General features: G+C 46.5%; 1 protein-coding gene across 1 annotated transcript in view; it reads left to right on the forward strand.

The window, feature by feature from the left end:
- LOC308486196 (TRPM8 channel-associated factor homolog) overlaps nt 1-21398 on the forward strand; it is a 186204-nt gene that overhangs the window by 90227 nt on the left and 74579 nt on the right. The window contains exon 3 of the mRNA XM_081022695.1: nt 359-510. The gene's annotated coding sequence lies outside the window, so the exon portion shown is untranslated. The remainder of the gene's footprint in view (nt 1-358; nt 511-21398) is intronic.

The raw sequence follows: 21398 nt of genomic DNA on the forward strand, positions 1-21398 counted from the left end.
GAACCCAGAATACAAGCATGCGCTGTGAGTTTGGGAGGTGTTGGCTGAAGGTGTGCCTTGCTTTCGTTTTGGAGGAATTTTTTGTGCATATCTTATCTCTCGTTCGCCTCTTGGCTTGCGTCTCCAAACTGCACGGTCCTGGGCCCCGGCAGCTCAGGCAAAGATCAGCTTCTCCGAGAGCAGCCACAGGCAAGAAATAGGCAGCTCTTTCAGCAGAGAGGAAGAGGAGGATGGGGAAATAAGGATAATCTTTGCAGAGTGTTCGCTGAGGGTGGATTCTTGACCCACTGGCTCAGATAGGAGGAGGGGTCACAGACAGAAGCCTCACCACAGTTCCTCCTTTCCCTTTCGCTCGCAGCAGATTTCGGGAGCCGTCCAGGAGCACCGCCAGGAAAAGGAGAAGAGGGCTACTTCGTGTGCACGCCAGGCAGCAAGTGGATTTGGTGCCTGAGATGAAATGAACTTGCTGCCTTTGTCATCATGAGGACTGCCTGGGATCCCAGTCTCAGAGTAAGTCAAAATGCCATTTTAATTCTGGGTTGAGAGGCTCGTGGGTTGGTTTTCAATCATTTCCACTGCGTGCTTTCAAGACGCTTTGCAACCTCGCCGGCATTTCAAACGGTCACCGCGAGGAAGCTTATCTCTGTTCCCATTTTAGAGGCGGACAACTGAGGCTGATGAGTACGGTTGTCTGCGGACCCCAGGCTTTCTCTCCTCCCCTCTCCCTCGTCTTCCTCTGCTGCTGCAGTGCGACTGGTTTAGCTCACAATCGTAGACTTGTAGAGTTGGAAGGGACCTCCAGGGGTCATCCAGCCCAACCCCCTGCAGCACAGGAATATTTTTGCCCAATGTGGGGCTCGAACCCACAACCTTAAGATTCAGTATCTCGTTCTCTGCGGACTGAGCTATCCTGAAGATGGAGGAGGAAGGTACATCAAGGAGTAACATGCTTTAAACATTGGGGTGAGTGTTGCACATCAGGTCCAGGGACTAAAAGAGACCTCTAATGTAGAACCACCACCAGCCTGCCATAGATTGCTTTTTCTGGTTTTTCCTAAAATCAGAACCCGATTCCCACTTGGCTTATTTTCTAACGACAGTGCTGACAACAGGGCGGTTTGGTTGCCTTTGTTCTTTTCTCCTTCCTGGCTTGAGCTGAACATCCCAAATCATGTTGCATGATTCTCACCACAGCCCTACAAAGGCTCACAGTGTCTGTATTGCAGATGGAAGATTGTGGGGGATGAGAGGGCATCCGCGGAGAGATCAGGGCTTACCTGCAGCTTCCTAAAGGCGTAATGCAAGATTTGGACCCCAGTAATGAAACAATTGGGAGGGGGTGCGTTTAGCTCTCTGTAGTTTGCGGCAGATGCTTCCCACATGGAGAGCTCATCGCGATAGACCGGCTGGCTTTGCATGTGGAAATTTCTGGCTGTTCCCCGTGCAAGGGGGCAGGAAGAACCGTCTTCTTGGTACCCAAGAGAAATGCTTCTGCTGTTGCTCAGTCAGTCCTGGGCAAGACAGAGCAATGCTCTGACTAAGGAGACCTTCATGTGACCATGTGCTGATTAGGTTCTACTTCATGCATCTTCCTGGCCATGACACCCCTTCGCTCCTTTCTCCTTTCTCCTTCTGTAGGATGTTCTGACTTGGACAGTGTAGACTAATCTGCTGTCTCCTTTGCACATTGCAGCTCCTAGATATTCAGGATGTACTGAGTATTTCGTTTTTGCAATCTTCACATTCAGTTCTCCGGCGTTTCACACTGGTCTGCAATTTTTTTAAATCGTCGTGAAAATTCACCAGCTTTTAACGTGCACGTTTTTTTGTATGCAATTTTTGCCTAATATTCGCAATTTCACAAAGCAAATTCCCGCTAATGCAAAGCATTTCTTTGGCGTGCTGTTTTTTTCTAACACAGTAATGCAGACTTTACCCCCAATTTAGGCATTTTTGTAACCATTGCTTTGCTGGAGAACTGCATGGCGAAATTCAAAGAAGCATGAATTTCAAAGGATAGCTGTGTTTCGAGTTTCTGTATTGTTTGGGGAAGTGACTTAGACTGATTCACTTTTAAATGTGAACTGAATCTAATTTCTCCCACTAACATTGAGATAGATTTTGGTTCAAGTCTGTACAACTTCCTTTGTTTTTATGCATACTGTCTTAATTCGGGGCCATTTTAAGTTGCGTCTTGCACTCTCGGTTATTGCTTTATATCTGAGCTGAAATGCAAAAAAATTCTGAAAAGCCAAAATTCTGCACTGCAGTTTCAGCCTCGAAAGAGTTTCCAGGAATTGTTTAACTAATACAATTTTCCAGGTATGTACTGTATAGTCTGCTCTATAATTTGCCAAATAATTTTAATATGACCTTGAAATCCTATGATGCTCAATTCCAGTATTAGGCAAGTGCCTTCATTGTACTGCTTTCCATGCCTGCTAAAAAGGCTTTTGTTTAGACAAACCTGCACAGGCGACATGTATGAGTGGTTATACACATTTGGTTTAAAAACCGTTGGTTTTAGCTATATTTTGCTAATTGCTTTCTATCTTTTGGTTTTTTTAAAGTCTGTTGATTTTATTCAGTATTTCCTTATGAATATTTTATATTACTTTAGCTTAATCGCTTAGAGGTTTTATTTTATTGTGGTATGTATATCTTGTTAAATAAATGTTTGATGCTTATTACTGGATATTAGGCAGAATTTGGCATTTCACAGTATTTGCTGTCTGTTAGGACTTAACAGAGACTTACTGCGTTTGATAGTGACATGCAATGGCACATAGTATTTAGAGTTTAGTCCTCGGCTATATTTGGCATATGACATCTTAAGGAGATCTCAGGTTTGGTGCACTAAAAATCCAGATAGCCTTTTCAAATCTTAAAAAGTGCACCTGCTCCAGTATTGTGACCAGCCAAATTGCTGTGAGAAACTCCCAAGTAGGACATACAGGAAACTGCCTTTCTTTCCCACCCCCCCAAAAAAACCACAATTGGCCTTCAGAGATATACTGCGGAGGCTCTGTTCTCCTAACCAATAATAATAATAATAATAATAATAATAATAATAATAATAATAATTTTTTATTTGTACCCCGCCCCTCTGGCTGGGTCTCCCCAGCCAATCTGGGTGGCTTTCAACAGAATATTAAAATACAATAACCTCTTAAACTTTAAAAGCTTACAGGGATGCCTTCAGATGTCTTCTAAAAGTCTGGTAGTTGTTGTTCTCTTTGACATCTGATGGGAGGGCGTTCCACAGGGAGGGCGCCACCACCGAGAAGGCCCTCTGCCTGGTTCCCTGTAGCTTTGTTTCTCGCAGGGAGGGAATCGCCAGAAGGCCCTCGGTGCTGGATCTCAGTGTCCGGGCTGAACGATGGGGGTGGAGACGCTCCTTCAGGTATACTGGGCCGAGGCCGTTTAGGGCTTTAAAGATCAACACCTTTAATGCAGCCCATAGTTAAACTGTGGAACTCTCTCCAACAAGAGGCAGCGATGACCTAGATGGCTTTAAAAGAAGTTTAGAGAAGTTCGTGGAGGGAAGGGCTGTTGATGGCCACCAGCCACAATAGCTATGCCTTGTCTCCATGGCTGGAGGAGAAGAGTTGCTCTTGTGTTCAGATACTTCCAGGCATCTGGTTGGCCATTGTGAGAACAGGGTGTTTGACTAGATGGTATAAAAGTAAAGCTAAAGGCCTCCTGGATGGTTAAGTCCAGTCAAAGGTGGACTTAACCTTTGGGTGTGGCACTCATCTCGCTTTCAGGCCGAGGGAGCCGGCGTTTGTCCGCAGGCAGCTTTCCGGGTCATGTTGCCAGCATGACTAAACTGCTTCTGGTGCAATGGAACACCGTGACGAAAACCGGAGTGCACCGAAACGCCGTATACCTTCCTGCGGCAGTGGTACCTATTTATCTACTTGCACTGGCCTGCTTTCGAACTGCTAGGTTGGCAGGAGCAAGGACCGAGCAACGGGAGCTCACCCCGTCACGGGGATTCGAACCGCCAACCTTCCAATCAACTAGAGGGACCATGGACTTGGTCCAAGCAGCCTTTTCTTATGTTTTTATGATAGCCTGACCTGATTTTTTTTAGCTTCCTGTACTTCTAAGGATGTGGCCTACAGCAGTGGTTCTCAGACATTTTTCTCTGAGCCACCGTTTCAGAAGAAGAATCTGCTCACACCCACAGCAAATTTTCTAGTGGTGAAAAACAAAAAATACATTGGAAAACACACCCAGTGTTGTCCTCAGTGTCACTAGAGGCTCTTGGAAAAGAGATGATGATGATGATAACAATAACAATAATAATTTATTATTTAAACGCCACCCATCTGGCTGGGTTACCCCAGCCACTCTGGGCGGCTTCCAACAGAATATTAAAATACAATAATCTATTAAACATTAAAAGCTTCCCTAAACATCTAACTATACAGGCAACTCCCCATTCATTTGTGTTCTGTTTGCTCGCAACCACACGCACACACACAGAAGGGGAAATGGAGGGCACCTGGTCAACCGAGCTTTGCTGTCACAGCCGACACAAGCGGGGAATCTTCTTCCCCTCGTGCGAGCAGGAGGACAGAGGAAGACTCTCCTGTGTGCTCCCCATTTTACGTAACTCAGCGTACGTGCACAAGGGCCCGTTACAGAACCCCTGCATAAATGGGGAGTCACCTGTATCCTGCAAATAACTAAAAAAATGGAATCATAGAATTGTAGAGTTGGAAGGGACCCCTGGGTCATCTAGTCCAACCCCCTTCCAATGCAGGGGAATCTCAGCTAAAGCATCCATGACAGATGGCCATCCAACCTCTGCTTAAAAACCTCCAAGGAAGGAGAGTCCACCACTTCCCGAGGGAGACCATTCCATGGTCAAACAGCTCTTACTGTCAGAAAGAGCACCTTCCTGATGTTTAGTTTCAATCTCCTTTCTTGTAAGTTGAAGCCATGGGTCCGAGTCCTGCCCTCCAGAGCAGGAGAAAACAAGCTTTCCCCTGTTCCATGTGACAGCCCTCGAGATATTTGAAGATGGCTATCGTATCTCCTTTCAGTCTCCTCTTTTCCAGGCTAAACATGCCCAGCTCCTTCAACCGTTCCTCATCAGGCTTGGCTTCTGGACCCTTGATCCACCTTGGTTTCCCTCTTCTGCACACCTTCCACCTTGTTCCAGTTACAGTGGTACCTCTGGATGCGAACAGAATCTGTTCCGGAGCCCCGTTCGCATCCTGAAGCAAATGCAACCCGCGTCTGCGTGTGCGCGGGTCACAATTTGCCGCGCACGCGCATGACGTCATTTTGAGCATCTGCGCATGCGCGAGCAGCGAAACCCAAAACTAATGCACTCTGTTACTTTTGGGTCGCCGCGGAGCACAGCCCGAAAATGCTCAACCCGGAGCTACTTCAACCCGAGGTATGACTGTAGTTGGATACTGTTCATAGAATCATAGAATCATAGAGTTGGAAGAGACCACAAGGGCCATCGAGTCCAACCCCCTGCCAAGTCCAACCCTCTGTTGTTGTTGTTGAGTCGTTTAGTCGTGTCCGACTCTTCGTGACCCCCTGGACCAGAGCATGCCAGGCACTTCTGTCTTCCACTGCCTCCCGCAGTTTGGTCAAACTCATGCTGGTATCTTCGAGAACACTATCCAACCATCTCGTCCTCTGTCGTCCCCTTCTCCTTGTGCCCTCCATCTTTCCCAACATCAGGGTCTTTTCCAGGGAGTCTTCTCTTCTCATGAGGTGGCCAAAATATTGCAGTCTCAGCTTCAGGATCTGTCCTTCCAGTGAGCACTCAGGGCTGATTTCCTTAAGAATGGACATGTTTGATCTTCTTGCAGTCCATGGGACTCTTGAGTCTCCTCCAGCACCATAATTCAAAAATAATTCATAATTCATAATTTGGATACTATGCTATGCTATATTGAAATGTTTAAACGTTTCTTTGTCCTTGAATCTCCCTGCCACACTCGCCATCCTCTCCTGCCAGGCCAGTGTGCATACATGCCCACAGCCTTTGAGAGCGACTGAGCTATCGTTTCTAAGCAACATGAATTAGGAGCCAAGTGCAACTTACAGTTTGCCCCTCCTGCTCAACAATATCCTTTTAGCCGCAGGAAGATTTTTGTTGAGCTTCGGCACGTTTCTCTATTTGCATTGGCAGCCATCAAATGGAGATCCGAATTGAAGGCTCGACATCTCCATGCCTTCATCTTCATTATAGCTTGCAGCTAAAGAAATACAATGGCTACTGTTAGCCACAACGGCTATGGCCTACCTGCAGGGTCAGAGAACGCCTGCTTCTGAATCAACAGTAGAAGGCTATTGCTCTTATCTCCTGCCCTGTTGGGGCATCTTGTAGATGATCTCTCTTGCCCTGACCTAGCCACTGTGATCCATGTAACTGTCACCTCCAGCCTTGATTATTGTAATTCGCTCTACGCGGGGCTGCCCTTGAGACTGACCTAGAAACTCCAGTGGGTGCAGAATGCCGCGGCGAGACTCCTTACGGGGTCCTCGCCGCAGGATCACATTCACTCGGTTCTATACCAGCTGCACTGGCTCCTGGTGGAGTACAGGATCCAGTTTAAGGTGCTGGTTTTAACCTTTAAAGCCCTATACGGACTAGGACCCTCGTACCTACGGGACCGCCTCTCCTGGCATGTCCCACAGAGGACCTTACTTGTTTTTCAAACAAAAACATCCTGGAGGTCCCGGGCCACAGGGAGGTTAGGTTGGCCTCGACCAGAGCCAGGGCCTTTTCAGTACTGGCCCCAATCTGGTGGGACGCTCTGTCACAAGAGACTAGGGCCCTGCGGGACTTGACATCTTTCCGCAGGGCCTGCAAGACAGAGCTGTTCCACCAGGCCTTTGACCAAGGCACAGTCTGACCCCCTCCTTTGGTAATCCTCACAGAACTCTAGCCCAATGGTCGCCTTGAAATTGATTTTAAAATGAATTGATTTTAGAATGTTGTGTTACTTTTATTGTTGTTAGCCACTCTGAGCCCAGCTTCGGCTGGGGAGGGCGGGATATAAATAAAAAATTATTATTATTATTATTATTATTATTTATGATCGCAGAGTTCAGGTCAATGGACTAGACTGGCCTTGGCTCTGGTCCAATAGCGAGAGAGAGAGAGAGTTGTGGATTTTTTGCTTTGCAAGGCTGAGCACGAACTGAGAGTCAAGACATGTCCTTTGCAGTCTCCTGGACCTGAGACCAAGGTCTACAATAGCAGTAATGGCCATGGAGGGTTTTTTTTATAAGATTGCACAGGAAGAGGCAAAGCATCCCACGTTTTGGTTCTTCGTGAGACCTGCCTCCGCCGCCCACAAAAACACTCCCTGATCTTTGGGGATGAAAACGTAAAGAGCAAGTTTCAAGCGAGCGGATCCTCTGAACGGCGTGGGTGTCAAGGTCACAGAGAAAGCCACTTTTGCTGCGGTTTCTGCGCAGGCGGGAAAAAGCCCGAGAAAAAGGAAAGGGTGGAGGAAACCGACTTACTCGAATTCAGCAAATAAAGGGGTGCGGTTAGGCAGAGGACCAGATTTCTTATTTTTAATTCTACATTATAAAGAACCATTGTTTTGTTGCTGCCGCTGCTGCAGATCCTTACATGGGCTAAACCAGCCCAGCTTTTGCCAGCTTGGCTCCCTCCAGATGCTCTGGGTGCTGGGAGTTCTAGTTCAAAAACATCTGGAGGGAATCAGATTGGCAAAGGCTGGACTAACCCCGTAGTTCCAGAAAAGGCCCGGCTCTTATTGCAGCCAGATTCTCAAGACATTTCCAAGGACTCCTTTGCCAGCGGAACGGCACCTCAGCACCCCTTATCTCAAGGAGGAAGCTGCGGGTTTTTATAGTTTTCGTGATTTGTAACTGCCAGGTACGAACTGGGATCTGAGGATCAGGTTTCGCTAAGAGCGATGCCAGCAGGAACATCAATTGCCGAGGAAGTCAGAGCCGGCCGTGTGAAAGAAGACCTCTCTTCCCATTCATTGAAACTTGCCTACCTGCGTGGTGCGAGGGGAGAGATATCACTCCGGGTTCATTTATTGTGGCGGGGTTTTTTTCTTCAAATTTTTAAAAGTAATTTTCTTTAAGACAAACAAACATACATCCTAATTGCGATTAAACCAATCTTAATAACATTGTTAAGTGACTTCCTCAAATCCCCCTGGTTGAATTTCATTGTAAATCATTTTAACAGTTTTCCAAAATCAATCTTCTCAAAAAGTTAACTTGATCCCTTTCATTCTTTCTAATCTAGCTTTAAACATCTTAATTCCTATCTTTACATATTTAAATCCTAAGCCTATCTAATATTTGCAAGCTTTTCCAATTAAGTTATCTTAACACATTTAGCTAAATAGTCTTTAAATTTTATCCATTCTTCCTCCTCCTTCTGGTCGCGGACTCTTCCAGTCAGGTTGGCTAGCTCTGAAAAATCCATCATCTTCATCTGCCAATCTTCCACTGCTGGAACTTCTAGTGTTTTCCAATTCTTCGCTAACGAAATTCTTGCTGCGGTTGTGGCATACAAAAACAATTTAACATCTTTCTTGGGCAATTCCAAACCTGTTATTCCAAGAAGAAAGGCCTCTGGTTTCTTAATAAATGTATATTTCAACATTATTTTTCCAATTCATTATAAATCTTCTCCCAGAAGTCTTTCACCTTGGGGCAGGTCCACCACATATGATAAAAGGTATCTTCTTTTTCTTTGCATTTCCAACATAAATTGTCACTGTTATGATATATTATTGCGGCGGTTTAATCGTTATTACTTATCCCAAACTGATGGGCCCCTGCTTGCCAAGAGGCTCTCTCCGTATTGAACACTACTCAGCAGGGTGGATTTGATTTAAATCAAATCGATTTAAATCACTAGTCAGCAAGACTTTGATTTCAGCCATTTTTTCCCTTGCTGCTATAATCTTAATATTTACAACCAGGTGAAGGTTTCAATTTTGGAATAATAAATTTTCAGAGTAGTTTTTACACTCGCATCAAAAATGACTGATTTGGTTATACTATTAGAAATACATAAGACAGATAATTATTAAATTATCGTGAGGTTTAATAAATTAACTGTTTATATTTGGACAACTTTTCTGCTGTACTTTATTAGAAGGAGAAAAATAACTGTTTCCTTAATAACAAGTTAAACAACTTATTTAACTAAAACAATAACATTATAGCATATGTATCCATGTTTGTTAACTGATGTGGTTAAACAATTAAAAAAAAAAAAAAACTTAGATGGAGTTTTAGCACACATGAAAAACTTAAAACAAATCCTTATTTCCTGATGAATAGCCTTTGGGCTATAATGTAACTTAAGTAGAAAACTATCTTGAGAAATATTTTTCCTCCTAAAGCATTTTATTTTTAAAAATCCGATTTAATTTTTTTAAAAAATCTGATTTAATTTTTTAAAAATCGATTTTTTTATTTAAAAAAAAACATAATTGATTCTTATCCACCCTGCTACTCAGACAAAACATAGCATTGAGTGGAAGGTCTACTCAGACAAAATATAGCATTGAGTGGGGGGGGCAGGCTGTTGAGCTTTTTTTTAGGGGGCCAGAGTTGTTGACCTGGCTCTTCAATCCCCAGACTCCAAATCTCAGCCCTGGACTCTCAGCCTGGCACTCCTGAGAGTCTGGTGCCTAGGTGCCCCATACCCCTAGTGCCTATGGGTAAGCCGGCCCTGGCGAGGTCTGCCAGGAAAGCTCACCGGAGTCGCTGGATCTCATCCTGGCCTACCTCACAGGGTTGTAGGTAGAAAGCACTAAGGACCCCAGGACTGAGCCTCGGTCCAGTACAGTGGTGCCTCGCAAGACGAAATTAATCCGTTCCGCGAGTCTCTTCGTCTTGCGGTTTTTTCGTCTTGCGAAGCACGGCTATTAGCGGCTTAGCGGCTATTAACGGCTTAGCGGCTATTAGCGGCTTAGCGGCTTTAAGAAAAAGGAAACAAACTCGCAAGAACTCGCAAGACGTTTCGTCTTGCGAAGCAAGCCCATAGGGAAATTCGTCTTGCGGAACGACTCAAAAAACGCAAAACCCTTTCGTCTAGCAAGTTTTTCATCTTGCGAGGCATTTGTCTTGCGGGGCACCACTGTATACCTGAAGGAGCGTCTCCACTCCCATCGTTCTGCCCGGACACTGAGATCCAGCGCCGAGGGCCTTCTGGCGGTTCCCTCCCTGCGAGAAGCCAAGTTACAGGGAGCCAGGCAGAGGGTTCTTCTTGGTAGTGGCACCCACCCTGTGGAACTCCCTCCCACCAGATGTCAAAGAGAACAACAACTACCAGACTTTTAGAAGACATCTGAAGGCAGCCCTCTTTAGGGAAGCTTTTAATGTTTGATGCATTACTGCATTTTAATGTTTTGTTGGAAGCCTCCCAGAGTGGCTGGGGAAGCTCGGCCAGATGGGCGGGGTATAAATAATAAATTATTATTATTATTATTATTATTATTATTATTATTATTCTAGATGGACCAGGGTATGTCAGGCTGGAGCTTGCCATGCTCATAAACCCAAATAAGAATCGCAGAGGACCATTCTACTTTCCCAGATGCTAAGCTCCCTTTCATGTGAGATGAAAGGTTAAAAGGGGGAAAGGATAAATAAATAAAGGTTTTGTGGGGAGAGGAGGGTGCGGTGAGAACTTTGGGTATTTCCAGACTGTTGGTGTTTTGCCGGTAGGATTCCATTGCATACCTGAAAACCCAAGTAGCGTACTTATTGAAGTGTGGATTTGACGCACTCAAGCAGCAAACCTGTTCCCCACCCGCCGCCTCCTAAATACCTGAGTTACTGAGATTTAAAATAAAAGTGGCAGGGAATTGTGGGATAACGGATGAAACATCACATGAACTCCCTGAAAGCAAATTGGAAGGGATGCGCTTTTGTCTCCTCTCTCTGCAGACTTTGTGCAGGCAAAGCAGGAGAAAAGGCTCAAAACTCGGGTTGTCCGGAAGAGACCTTGGTTTAAAATGCGGCGCAGCCAATATGGTAGTTCAGGAAGCTTTGCTGATAAATTAGATTTAGATCGTGTGCTCAATATGAAAGTTGACAGGTAGCATGAGGGCTGCTCTTTGAAAAAGAAAAGCCAGCAGTTCATCAGGTGTGGCACTTCTTCTTCTTCTTCTTCTTCTTCTTATTATTATTTATACCCCGCCCATCTGGCTGTGTTTCCCCAGCCACTCTGGGCGGCTTCCAACAGAATATTAAAATACATTACAGTGGTACCTCGGGTTAAGTACTTAATTTGTTCCGGAGGTCCGTTCTTAACCTGAAACTGTTCTTAACCTGAAGCACCACTTTAGCTAGTGGGGCCTCCTGCTGCCGCCTCGCCACCAGAGCATGATTTCTGTTCTCATCCTGAAGCAAAGTTCTTAACCTGAAGCACTGTTTCTGGGTTAGCGGAGTCTAACCTGAAGCATATGTAACCTGAAGCATATGTAACGTGAGGTACCACTGTGCTCTATTAAACTTTAAAAGCTTCCCTAAACAGGGCTCCCTTCAGATGTCTTCTAAAAGTCTGGTAGTTGTTGTTCTCTTTGACATCTGGTGGGAGGGCGTTCCACAGGGCGGGCGCCACTACCATCCATCAGAACGTTCTTATGGCAAATCCAGCCTTTGACCAGTAAGGAAGGACCAATGGCAGTCCCATGCCGTTTTCACACAGAAGGTGTCAGATCCGACCCTCAGCCTCCTCCACGTGGCTGGCAAAGACCCCCCCTCGGAAGTCGCTGCCAGCCAGGCCATGGCAACCAAACAGCCTTTAGACGCGTCAAGGGTGTGACTCGGTGCAAGGTTGTTCCGTACATTCGTAGGCAAAGTGCCGACGTGCGTTCTCCCTGCCGACGTGCCGTCACAGGCTCCTGTCTAAGCACATGACGGTTCTCATTGCCAAAACACTGTCCCGGGCAAGAATGTGCCGTATGGCAGGGGAAATATGTTTGGTTTACGTGGATTCACCAAAACACAGGTGGGGGTGGGGGTGGCAATGGGGAGGGAGATAAATTCCAGCGCAGGCAAGAGCGTCTTGTTCTCTCATGTTAGAAAGAGCATTCCTGTCAGCGATGGGTATTTGATCCTTGCAGGATTTGTTTCCCAGGCGGTTTGGCAAAAGGAAGGCGAGAATGGCTTATACCAGCGTGTGCGTACCCTCGCCCAAGATGCCACTGGGGTCAGTTAATTCCTTCTAAGGCTGTGGCTGGGGGGGGGGCGCCTCTTTGCTGCTGATTAGGGAAATTTGGAAACGGGCCCAGCAGCATAGCAGTCACAGGTGAGTCCCACATTTAGCAGGTAAGGGGCTGGATTGGCTTGTAGTCACCACTAAGGCTGGGCGATACCTGGTTTTCAACATCGCGATATATCACCAGCTAAACACCATGATAATATAGTGGTACCTCGGGTTACATATGCTTCAGGTTACATGCGCTTCAGGTTACACACTCCGCTAACCCAGAAATAGTGCTTAAGGTTAAGAACTTTGCTTCAGGATGAGAACAGAAATTGTGCTCCGGCGGCGCGGCAGCAGCAGGAGGCCCCATTAGCTAAAGTGGTGCTTCAGGTTAAGAACAGTTTCAGGTTAAGAACGGACCTCCGGAACAAATTAAGTACTTAACCTGAGGTACCACTGTATCAATATATCATGATGTCTGAAATAGGGTGGAGCAATAAATAGGCATTGGCTAGCTTCACAGTTTCCCCCACATTGTGATTTTTCGCAAAGCACATGCACATCATGATTTGTGATATATTGCCAGGTCAAAGATTATGAAGCCGGTCTCATGATACGGACTTGAAACCAATTTTGGATAATATATCGCCCACCTCTAATACACATCATGATTTGTGATACAATGGTACCTCGGTTTTAGGACATAATCTGTTTTGTAAGACCGAGTTCTGAAACGTTCAAAAACTCAAAACGGAAATATCAATATGGAAAACTCAATAGGGAAGCCGCGTTTGCGGTTCGACTTCTGAGGTGCATTCGAAAACACGAAGCATTTACTTCTGGGTTTACGGTGTTCCAAAACGTCAGTGGAGACGTTTGAAAACCGAGGTACCACTGTATATTGCCAGGTCAGAAACTATGAAACCAATACAGTGGTACCTCGGGCTACATATGCTTCAGGTTACATACTCTTCAGGTTACAGACTCCGCTAACCCAGAAATAGTACCTCAGGTTAAGAACTTTGCTTCAGGATGAGAACAGAAATCGCGCGGTGGCAGCAGGAGGCCCCATTAGCTAAAGTGGTACCTCAGGTTAAGAACAGTTTCAGTTTAAGAACGGACCTCCGGAACGAATTAAGTACTTAACCTGAGGTACCACTGTATCGTGATCTGGACTTGGAACCAGTTTGGAATGATATATCAATATATTGCCCAGCCCTAGTTGCCACGAAGATTTCACCTGAAGGAAAAAGCCAGGATTAATCTTGTGTGTGTCTCTGAGTTAGTTCACTCTTGCAAGTTTTTCGCTGGCTGGTTGCAGTTTTCCAAGCAGGTGTAGGCAGACTTCAGAGTTGCTGGCATCTGCTCTGTTGTCCTCAGGGTCACCCAGGGAGAGCCAGGCATGTGGTGTAGAGAATGGGCCTTTACTAAGCCCAAAGGAACAGGGTTCTGAACCAGGGATGGGAAAATCTGCCAATTTCCTTCTCTCACTTCATTTCTCATTCTTACATTGAGTTCCCCATCTTTCCTCATCAGTTTGCTTTTAAAAAAACCCAATGCACCTGCATTTTAGAGCCAATTTCTCCTAATATCTTTTTTTAAAAAAGCCAACAGCCAAAATATTCCCTGCCCCAGGAATAATAGTTCTATTATTGCAGGATTTTTCCCCTCTCTCCTTCTTCCCACCCTCCAATTTTTACTGGGTAAAGGACGGGTATCTTTTATATCAGGCACAGGCAAACTCGGCCCTCCGGATGTTTTGGGACTACAACTCCCATCACCCCTGACCACTGGTCCTGTTAGCTGGGGTGATGGGAGTTGTAGTCCCAAAACATCTGGAGGGCCGAGTTTGCCTGTGCCTGTTTTATATTGTTTTAACTATTCTATATGTGGAACTGTTTTTATTTGTCTCCGCACTCGTTTTATGGCTTCAACCGTTCTCTTTTCTTTAAAACTGCTTTGTTTTATTGTTTCAACCTGTCCTGGGATCTTGCGGTGGAGGGCGGGTAAGAAAGCTAACGAAATGAAATTTAAATAAAGATACCACACAAGGTGGACCTGCGGCTGTTCAGGGTGCAAGCCAGCCATGCCCCTTTCCAGGATACTCCATCTCGGCTCTCCATTTCTCTAGCTACCCAGCGGTCCAGATTCTGTGCGCATTTAGCATGCTCAGCCATCATTGAGCTGTTTTTGCTTCTTCTAAACATTTTCGGTACTTCCCCCAAACCGGAGCTTTCTCCCCGGCCTGCTGATGCTTCCCATTTGCCCCTGGATGGTGCTTTTCCACCCACAAAGGAGAACTCACTCCTCTTTGGTATACAGTGGTACGTCAGGTTAAGAACTTAATTCATTCTAGAGGTCCGTTCTTAACCTGAAACTGTTCTTAGCCTGAAGCACCACTTTGGCTAATGGGGCCTCCCGCTGCTGCTGCACTGCCGCTGCGCGATTTCTGTTCTCATCCTGAAGCAAAGTTCTTAACCTGAAGCACTATTTCTGGGTTAGCGGAGTCTGTAACCTGAAGCGTCTGTAGCCTGAAGCGTCTGTAACCCAAGATACGACTGTATACATGGTCCCTTTGCCGCCTACATTTCCTCTTGCTCTAAAGTGTGAAACATCACACCTTGTCCCATTAGCCGTCGTATTAACACAGACACACACCATGTAAAATAAGAACAAAAAAGCCTTCTTCTCATATGGTTTCTGACAATCCCCCAAACGCCATTCTGAATTCCCAAATTGGAGGTGAAGCACAAACTTTGCAGCTAGCTCCTCAGTCCATTTTGCACACTGTTTAGAAGCTTAAGATACGTAGGAAGAGAAAGAGGCGTGTGTTAGACGCCGAAGGTCCTTCCGGACAACCTGTTTATTGAGCGTTCATCTTGATTCGTTTCCACGGGGGTTAGACAGCGTCGCGTCAGAGCAAGTGTTATCCCACTCTTTCTGGCACATCTCAGCACTTGCCATGTATATTGCAAAAGTCTGGTCTTTGGGCGGGGGGCGGGAACGGATTTGTTGTACAAGAGTGCCAGATCAGCTGTAGTTGTTCAGCCTGACGTTTCCATGGTGCGATTGAATCCTACCTGAAAGTGGTGACAGTTCGGGCGCACCGGAAAGGAACAAATGGCTTGCAAAAAAAGGAAGAGGAAAAAACCTAGCACATTCAAATGTTTTCAGATGGCAGAAGCGGTCTGCGCCTCAACTTTCCCGTGAGAATTTCTCTGGAGTAAAAGAAGCACTTAAAGGAAATACAGAACGTTCCCCGGCTCTCCCTCGCGGTCCATTTTTTTTGGCGGCTGCCTGCAAAGCGTGGTTTCTCCTGCCTCAGCAAATCACCAAATGTGTTTGTGTGTGTGTGTGTGTGTGTACTCTCCCCACCCCTATTTACAAAAGCTCTGGCAAAAGGGCATGCGCACAAGCAACCCCAAGCTCAGCCACAGCTCGGTGGTCCATCGATTGCGTGTTTCTGCTTGCAATCATTCCCCAGCCCACCTGGTTACCCAGATGCGGGACAGAAAGGTGCTTGTGTAATAGTGGGTAGAACACGGATAGGCAAACTAAGGCCCGGGGGCTGGATCTGGCCCAGTCATCTTCTAAATCCGGCCCACGGACAGTCCAGGAATCAGCGTTTTTTTACGTGAGTAGACTGTGTGCTTTTGTTTAAAATGCATCTCTGGGTTATTTGTGGGGCATAGGAATCCATTCATTTCCCCCCAAAAAATATAGTCCGGCCCCCCACAAGTTCTGAGGGACAGCGGACCGGGCCCCCTGCTGAAAAAGTTTGCTGACCCCTGGGGTAGAAACTAGTGTCTGCTGCACCAAGGTAAAGCTTGTATCCGTAGCCCCACCCACTTTTGTTTGTGGCCCCGCCCACCCCTGGCCTGTGGTCCCCGGAAGATGGTGCAGGAAGGATCTGCTGTGAAGGGTTGTTTCTTTGCACCTGGCCTGACTTGAAGGATGCTTTGCAATGGAGCATCAATTTGGCTTCTTTTCTCGTCGTTTTCGCTGCGCGAGCAAAACTTTTATTGTTGTTCTTCTTATTGTAGAAACTTGATACAGTGGTACCTCGGGTTACAGACACTTCAGGTTACAGACGCTTCAGGTTACAGACTCCGCTAACCCAGAAATAGTACCTTGGGTTAAGAACTTTGCTTCAGGATGAGAACAGAAATCTTGAGCCAGCGGTGCGGTGGCAGCAGGAGGCCCCATTAGCTAAAGTGGTGCTTCAGGTTAAGAACAGTTTCGGGTTAAGAATGGACCTCCGGAACGAATTAAGTTCTTAACCCGAGGTACCACTGTAAATGATAACGATAATTGTTCTGGCAGCCGTTTGCCCTGCCAGGCTGAGTGACGTTTTTACGCAGCAAACCCTCATTTCGGTTGCTTTGATCTGTGGCTTGCTCCTGTCTCCATTTCTGTTTCTCGTTCGTTTGTTTAGTTTGTGTGCTGATTTTCGACTTCGGCACTCCTGTTTCTCAATAGCCGCACTGAGGGATGCAAACACGTTGTCGGGGTCTTGCCGTTTGTCAGTGTTTATAAGAATTCGGTGTGTGCGTGTTGCTGCTGTTTCCTTTCACCTAACGGGTTTTTATTGCTTATTTTATTATGTCCCCTGCCGTGTTTCATGTTTTCTTCTGCTTTTAATCTGTTGGGAGCCGCCCAGAGTGGCTGGGGGAACCCAGCCTGATGGGCAGGGTATAAATAAATTATTATTATTATTATTATTATTATTATGCCAGTAATTGACGTAGGGTGGGGCATAACTCTTTTAAAATAATAAATGAATACTGTAAATATTCCGAATAAACAAATAAGATGGTGGTGCAGAAACCCCTGCATATTTCTCAAAATTTGCACTCAGATTTTGGCACATTTATTTTATTATAACCGGTGCATGTTACCTTCCCCGCTTCTATCCTGTCCGACGATCACAGAATAACTCCCTGTCGGGTCTCACTTTCTCCTCGTAAGAGGCAGACCAGGCTCAGAGATCGGCTGGCCCAAGCTCACCCAGCGAGCTTCATTGGAGCAGGGAATTGAACCCAGCTTCTCCCCTGGTTCGAATCACATTGCCCCTTCATATTGTTTCATGCGCTTTGGGACTACAAATCCCATCAACTAGGATGGCTGTGATAGCTGAAGCTTATCGGAGTTGCGGCCCCAAAATACCTGGAAGTCAGAATGTCAGCACAGCCTCTGCCGCTGTCAGCCAGTGCGGACAGCATTGGGCTTAGTGCGTTCAGCGAGCTGGTGAGCTGACTCAACCTGCGCTCACTTTTGCACATGCATGCGCATCACTCGGGACGTTTCTTTGCCAAGAACTCACCACTGAACACGAGAGCCGAGGTTTAAAGCATTGTGTTTAGGTTTGTTGTTGTTTAGTCGTGCCCGACTTTTCGTGACCCCATGGACCAGAGCACGCCAGGCCCTCCTGTCTTCCACTGCCTCCCGCAGTTTGGTCAAACTCATGCTGGTAGCTTCGAGAACACTGTCCAACCATCTCGTCCTCTGTTGTCCCCTTCTCCTTGTGCCCTCCATCTTTCCCAACATCAGGGTCTTTTCCAGGGAGTCTTCTCTTCTCATGAGGTGGCCAAAGTATTGGAGCCTCAGCTTCAGGATCTGTCCTTGCAGTGAGCACTCAGGGCTGATTTCCTTCAGAATGGATCGGTTTGATCTTCTTGCAGTCCATGGGACTCTCAAGAGTCTCCTCCAGCACCAGAATTCAAAAGCATCCATTCTTTGGCGATCAGCCTTCTTTATGGTCCAGCTCTCATTCCATACATCACTACTGGGAAAACCATAGCTTTTACTATACGGACCTTTGTCGGCAAGGTGATGTCTCTGCTTTTTAAGATGCTGTCTAGGTTTGTCATTGCTTTTCTCCCAATAAGCAGGCGTCTTTTAATTTCGTGGCTGCTGTCACCATCTGCAGTGATCATGGAGCCCAAGAAAGTAAAATCTCTCACTGCCTCCATTTCTTCCCCTTAGGTTAGGGGAAATAAAATCACTGCATTCCTTTTACCCGTGACGGTCTCTTCCGCACATGCAAGTCTCCTCTTGACTCCGCAAAGGGCTGGATGAGGAATGTGTGAACACCCACCAAGGACTCCCAAGGTTAGGGTGGAAAGATGGAGCCGGGGGACCTCTTTTCTTTCTTTCCAGCAGCAGGGACCTGGCTGGGAGGGTGAAATAATTGCATTGTACACACAGCTGAATAGGGAAGTGGATGGAAAAAAACGTGTGACTTGGGTGCGTGAGCGAGCGATGATGTGAGTGGGCGGTTAATTAGGTTGGCAAGCGTACGGCGAGCGTACACTCCGATGATCACTTGGGCGCACATGAATGCAGAGTTGGGCCAACTTCATTAGCAAACATTGTGGCGCCTCCACGTATCGGCAAGCACCAGAAAGGAGCTGGAAAACTGTTCCCCCGAATAAGCAGGGAGCCTGAGATCTTTGTTGCCACCTGTACCCCTCAAAACAGCACCCTAATCTCAGTGAACATGGCATCGCTCAAAGGGTATGTAGTTTGTTTGCTCATCTGTTGCATTCATAAAGGTAAAGGGACCCCTGACCATTAGGTCCAGTCGTGACCGACTCTGGGGTTGCGGCGCTCATCTCGCTTTACTGGCCGAGGGAGCCGGCGTCCAGCTTCCGGGTCATGTGGCCAGCATGACTAAGCCGCTTCTGGCGAACCAGAGCAGCGCACGGAAACGCCGTTTACCTTCCCGCCGGAGCGGTACCTATTTATCTACTTGTGCTTTGACGTGCTTTCGAACTGCTAGTTTGCCAGGAGCAGGGACCGCGCAACGGGAGCTCACCCCATCGCGGGGATTCGAACCGCTGACCTTCTGATCGGCAAGCCCTAGGCTCTGTAGTTTAACCCACAGCGCCACCCGCGTCCCTTGTTGCATTCATACACACCCAAAAAAAGCTCAGTATGGCAGATATGGCTCTCCCCATTATTCTCACAATAACCCTGTGAGGTAGGTTTGGATGAGAATCAACAACTGGCCCAAGGTCACCTTCACGGCTGAATCAGGACTAGAACCCGGGTTTCCCAAACCTCAGTCCAGCGCTATAACCACTGTACCACAAGGGATCTGAACTCATGCCTCAAAAAATTCTTGGCTGCTGTTAAATTGAAATGAACTGAGTGTGGATGAGCTTTCTGGAGAGTAGAGGTGTGAGTGTTTTTATGGGGGCTCATATATGAATGTATAAAGCACTTGATTGGGGATGGGGCTCCCCACAGATGTTCACCTTGGCAGCCTTTAGGCACCAGCAAAAGCATTCCGGTTTGACCAAACATTTGGGTGCTAATTGAATCATAGTGCCGATTGATTGTGACTTGCTTCTAGGTGTTCACGTTTCACTGGAGTGTGTTTTTTCTGGGGTAAGATTCAGCTTTTTCATTCTTGTTGATGGACAAACACTTTTGTTATCCTCCAGTTGAGTTCTGCGTTGCAGATTTTTAAAGGTTTCATCGGTTTTTCCGTATTACAATATTCCGCAAGTTGCTTTGGGCCTTTTCTTTTTTAAAAAAATGATGGGCAAATATCAATAATAGCCATATCAATAATAGCCATAGCTCTCTGTTGCTCCTTTCCAGCCCAGCATAGTCTACCTGCAGCAGGGACGTCTCTCCAAGGTTTCAGGCACAGGGAGACCCCTCCCGGCTCTGACTGTCAATGTGTTTGCTTTCAAAATTTCAAGGCTGTGAACCTTCGCAGGGTTGGAACCATTTGTGGAGGAACATAGAATTGCAGAGTTGGAAGGGATCCTGTGGATCACCTAGCCCAACCCTCTGCAATGCAGGAATCTTTTGCCCAACATGGGGATCGAACCCACAACCCAGAGATTCAGAGTCTCATGTTCTACCAACTGAGCTATCCTAGTTTATCACATGTAGAATTAATAATAATAATAATAATAATTTTTATTTATACCCCGCCCTCCGCAGCCAAGGCCGGGCTCAGAGCGGCTTACAAGCAATAATAAAAACAAGTTGAATGATTACAACTTAAAAACAAAATTAAAATACAACATTAAAATATTGAAACATTAAAATATTAAAATGCAGCCTCATCGCAGGAGGAGAAGGAAAGGAAAAAAGAAAGAGAGGGAGGGAATCAAATTGGCTCCAAGCCAAAGGCCAGGCGGAACAACTCTGTCTTACAGGCCCTGCGGAAAGAAATCAGATCCTGCAAGACCCTGGTCTCATGAGACAGAGCATTCCACCAGACCGGAGCCAGTGTTGAAAAGGCCCTGGCTCTGGTTGAAGCCAATCTAACTTCCTTAGGGCCCGGGACCCTAAGGAATAATAATAATTTAATAATTATTAAATGTCCACAGCTGCAAAATCTTAAACCCACCTGAGAGCAAACCCCATTGAGCTCAGCAGGACCTCTGAGCAGGTGTGTGCATAGATACTAGACAACAGAATTGAGACTTGAGGAATTCTATTATTTCTTTCAATCAAGCGGCATATAAACTTCATGAAACAAATTATACGGTGTGACATTCAGCTAGGCCCATTGGAATGAATGAATATGGCTAAATTAAAGCCAGTAATCTCAGTGCGTCTACTCTGAGTAAAGCTTAGTTGCAGGCCACCCATGGTGGCAGACGACAGCCGCAAGTATTTTTATTCCATCTCCCAGTTTCCTTTTGATTTCCTTCGGAGCTGTCCCACCCAACAGCTAGCAGATGTGTACCTGCTCACAGGACAGTGTTTGAATACCTGTTTAATAGGGACGCGGGTGGCGCTGTGGTCTAAACTACTGAGCCTCTTGGGCTTTCCAATTGGAAGGTCAGTGGTTCTAATTCCCACGATGGGGTGAGCTCCCATTGTTCAGTCCCAGCTCCTGCCAACCTAGCAGTTCGAAAGCACACCAGTGCAAGTAGATAAATAGGTACCGCTGCGGCGGGAAGGTAAACGGCGTTTCCATGCGCTCTGGTTTCCATCATGGTGTTCCATTGCACCAGAAGCAGTTTAGTCATGCTGGCCACATGACCCAGAAAGCTGTCTGTGGACAAAGGCCAGCTTCCTCAGCCTGAAAGCAACATGAGCGCCGCAACCCCAGAGTCGCCTTTGACCGTACTTAACCGCCCAGGGGTCCTTTACCTTTTTTTTTTACCTGTTTAATAGGGAACGATTTCCCTCAGAAGTTCAGCGATCTTCTGGCACCGAATGTGATTAATCC

Source organism: Podarcis pityusensis (assembly GCF_964106645.2).
Source record: "Podarcis pityusensis genome assembly, chromosome: 10".
Taxonomy (NCBI): Eukaryota; Metazoa; Chordata; class Lepidosauria; order Squamata; family Lacertidae; genus Podarcis; species Podarcis pityusensis.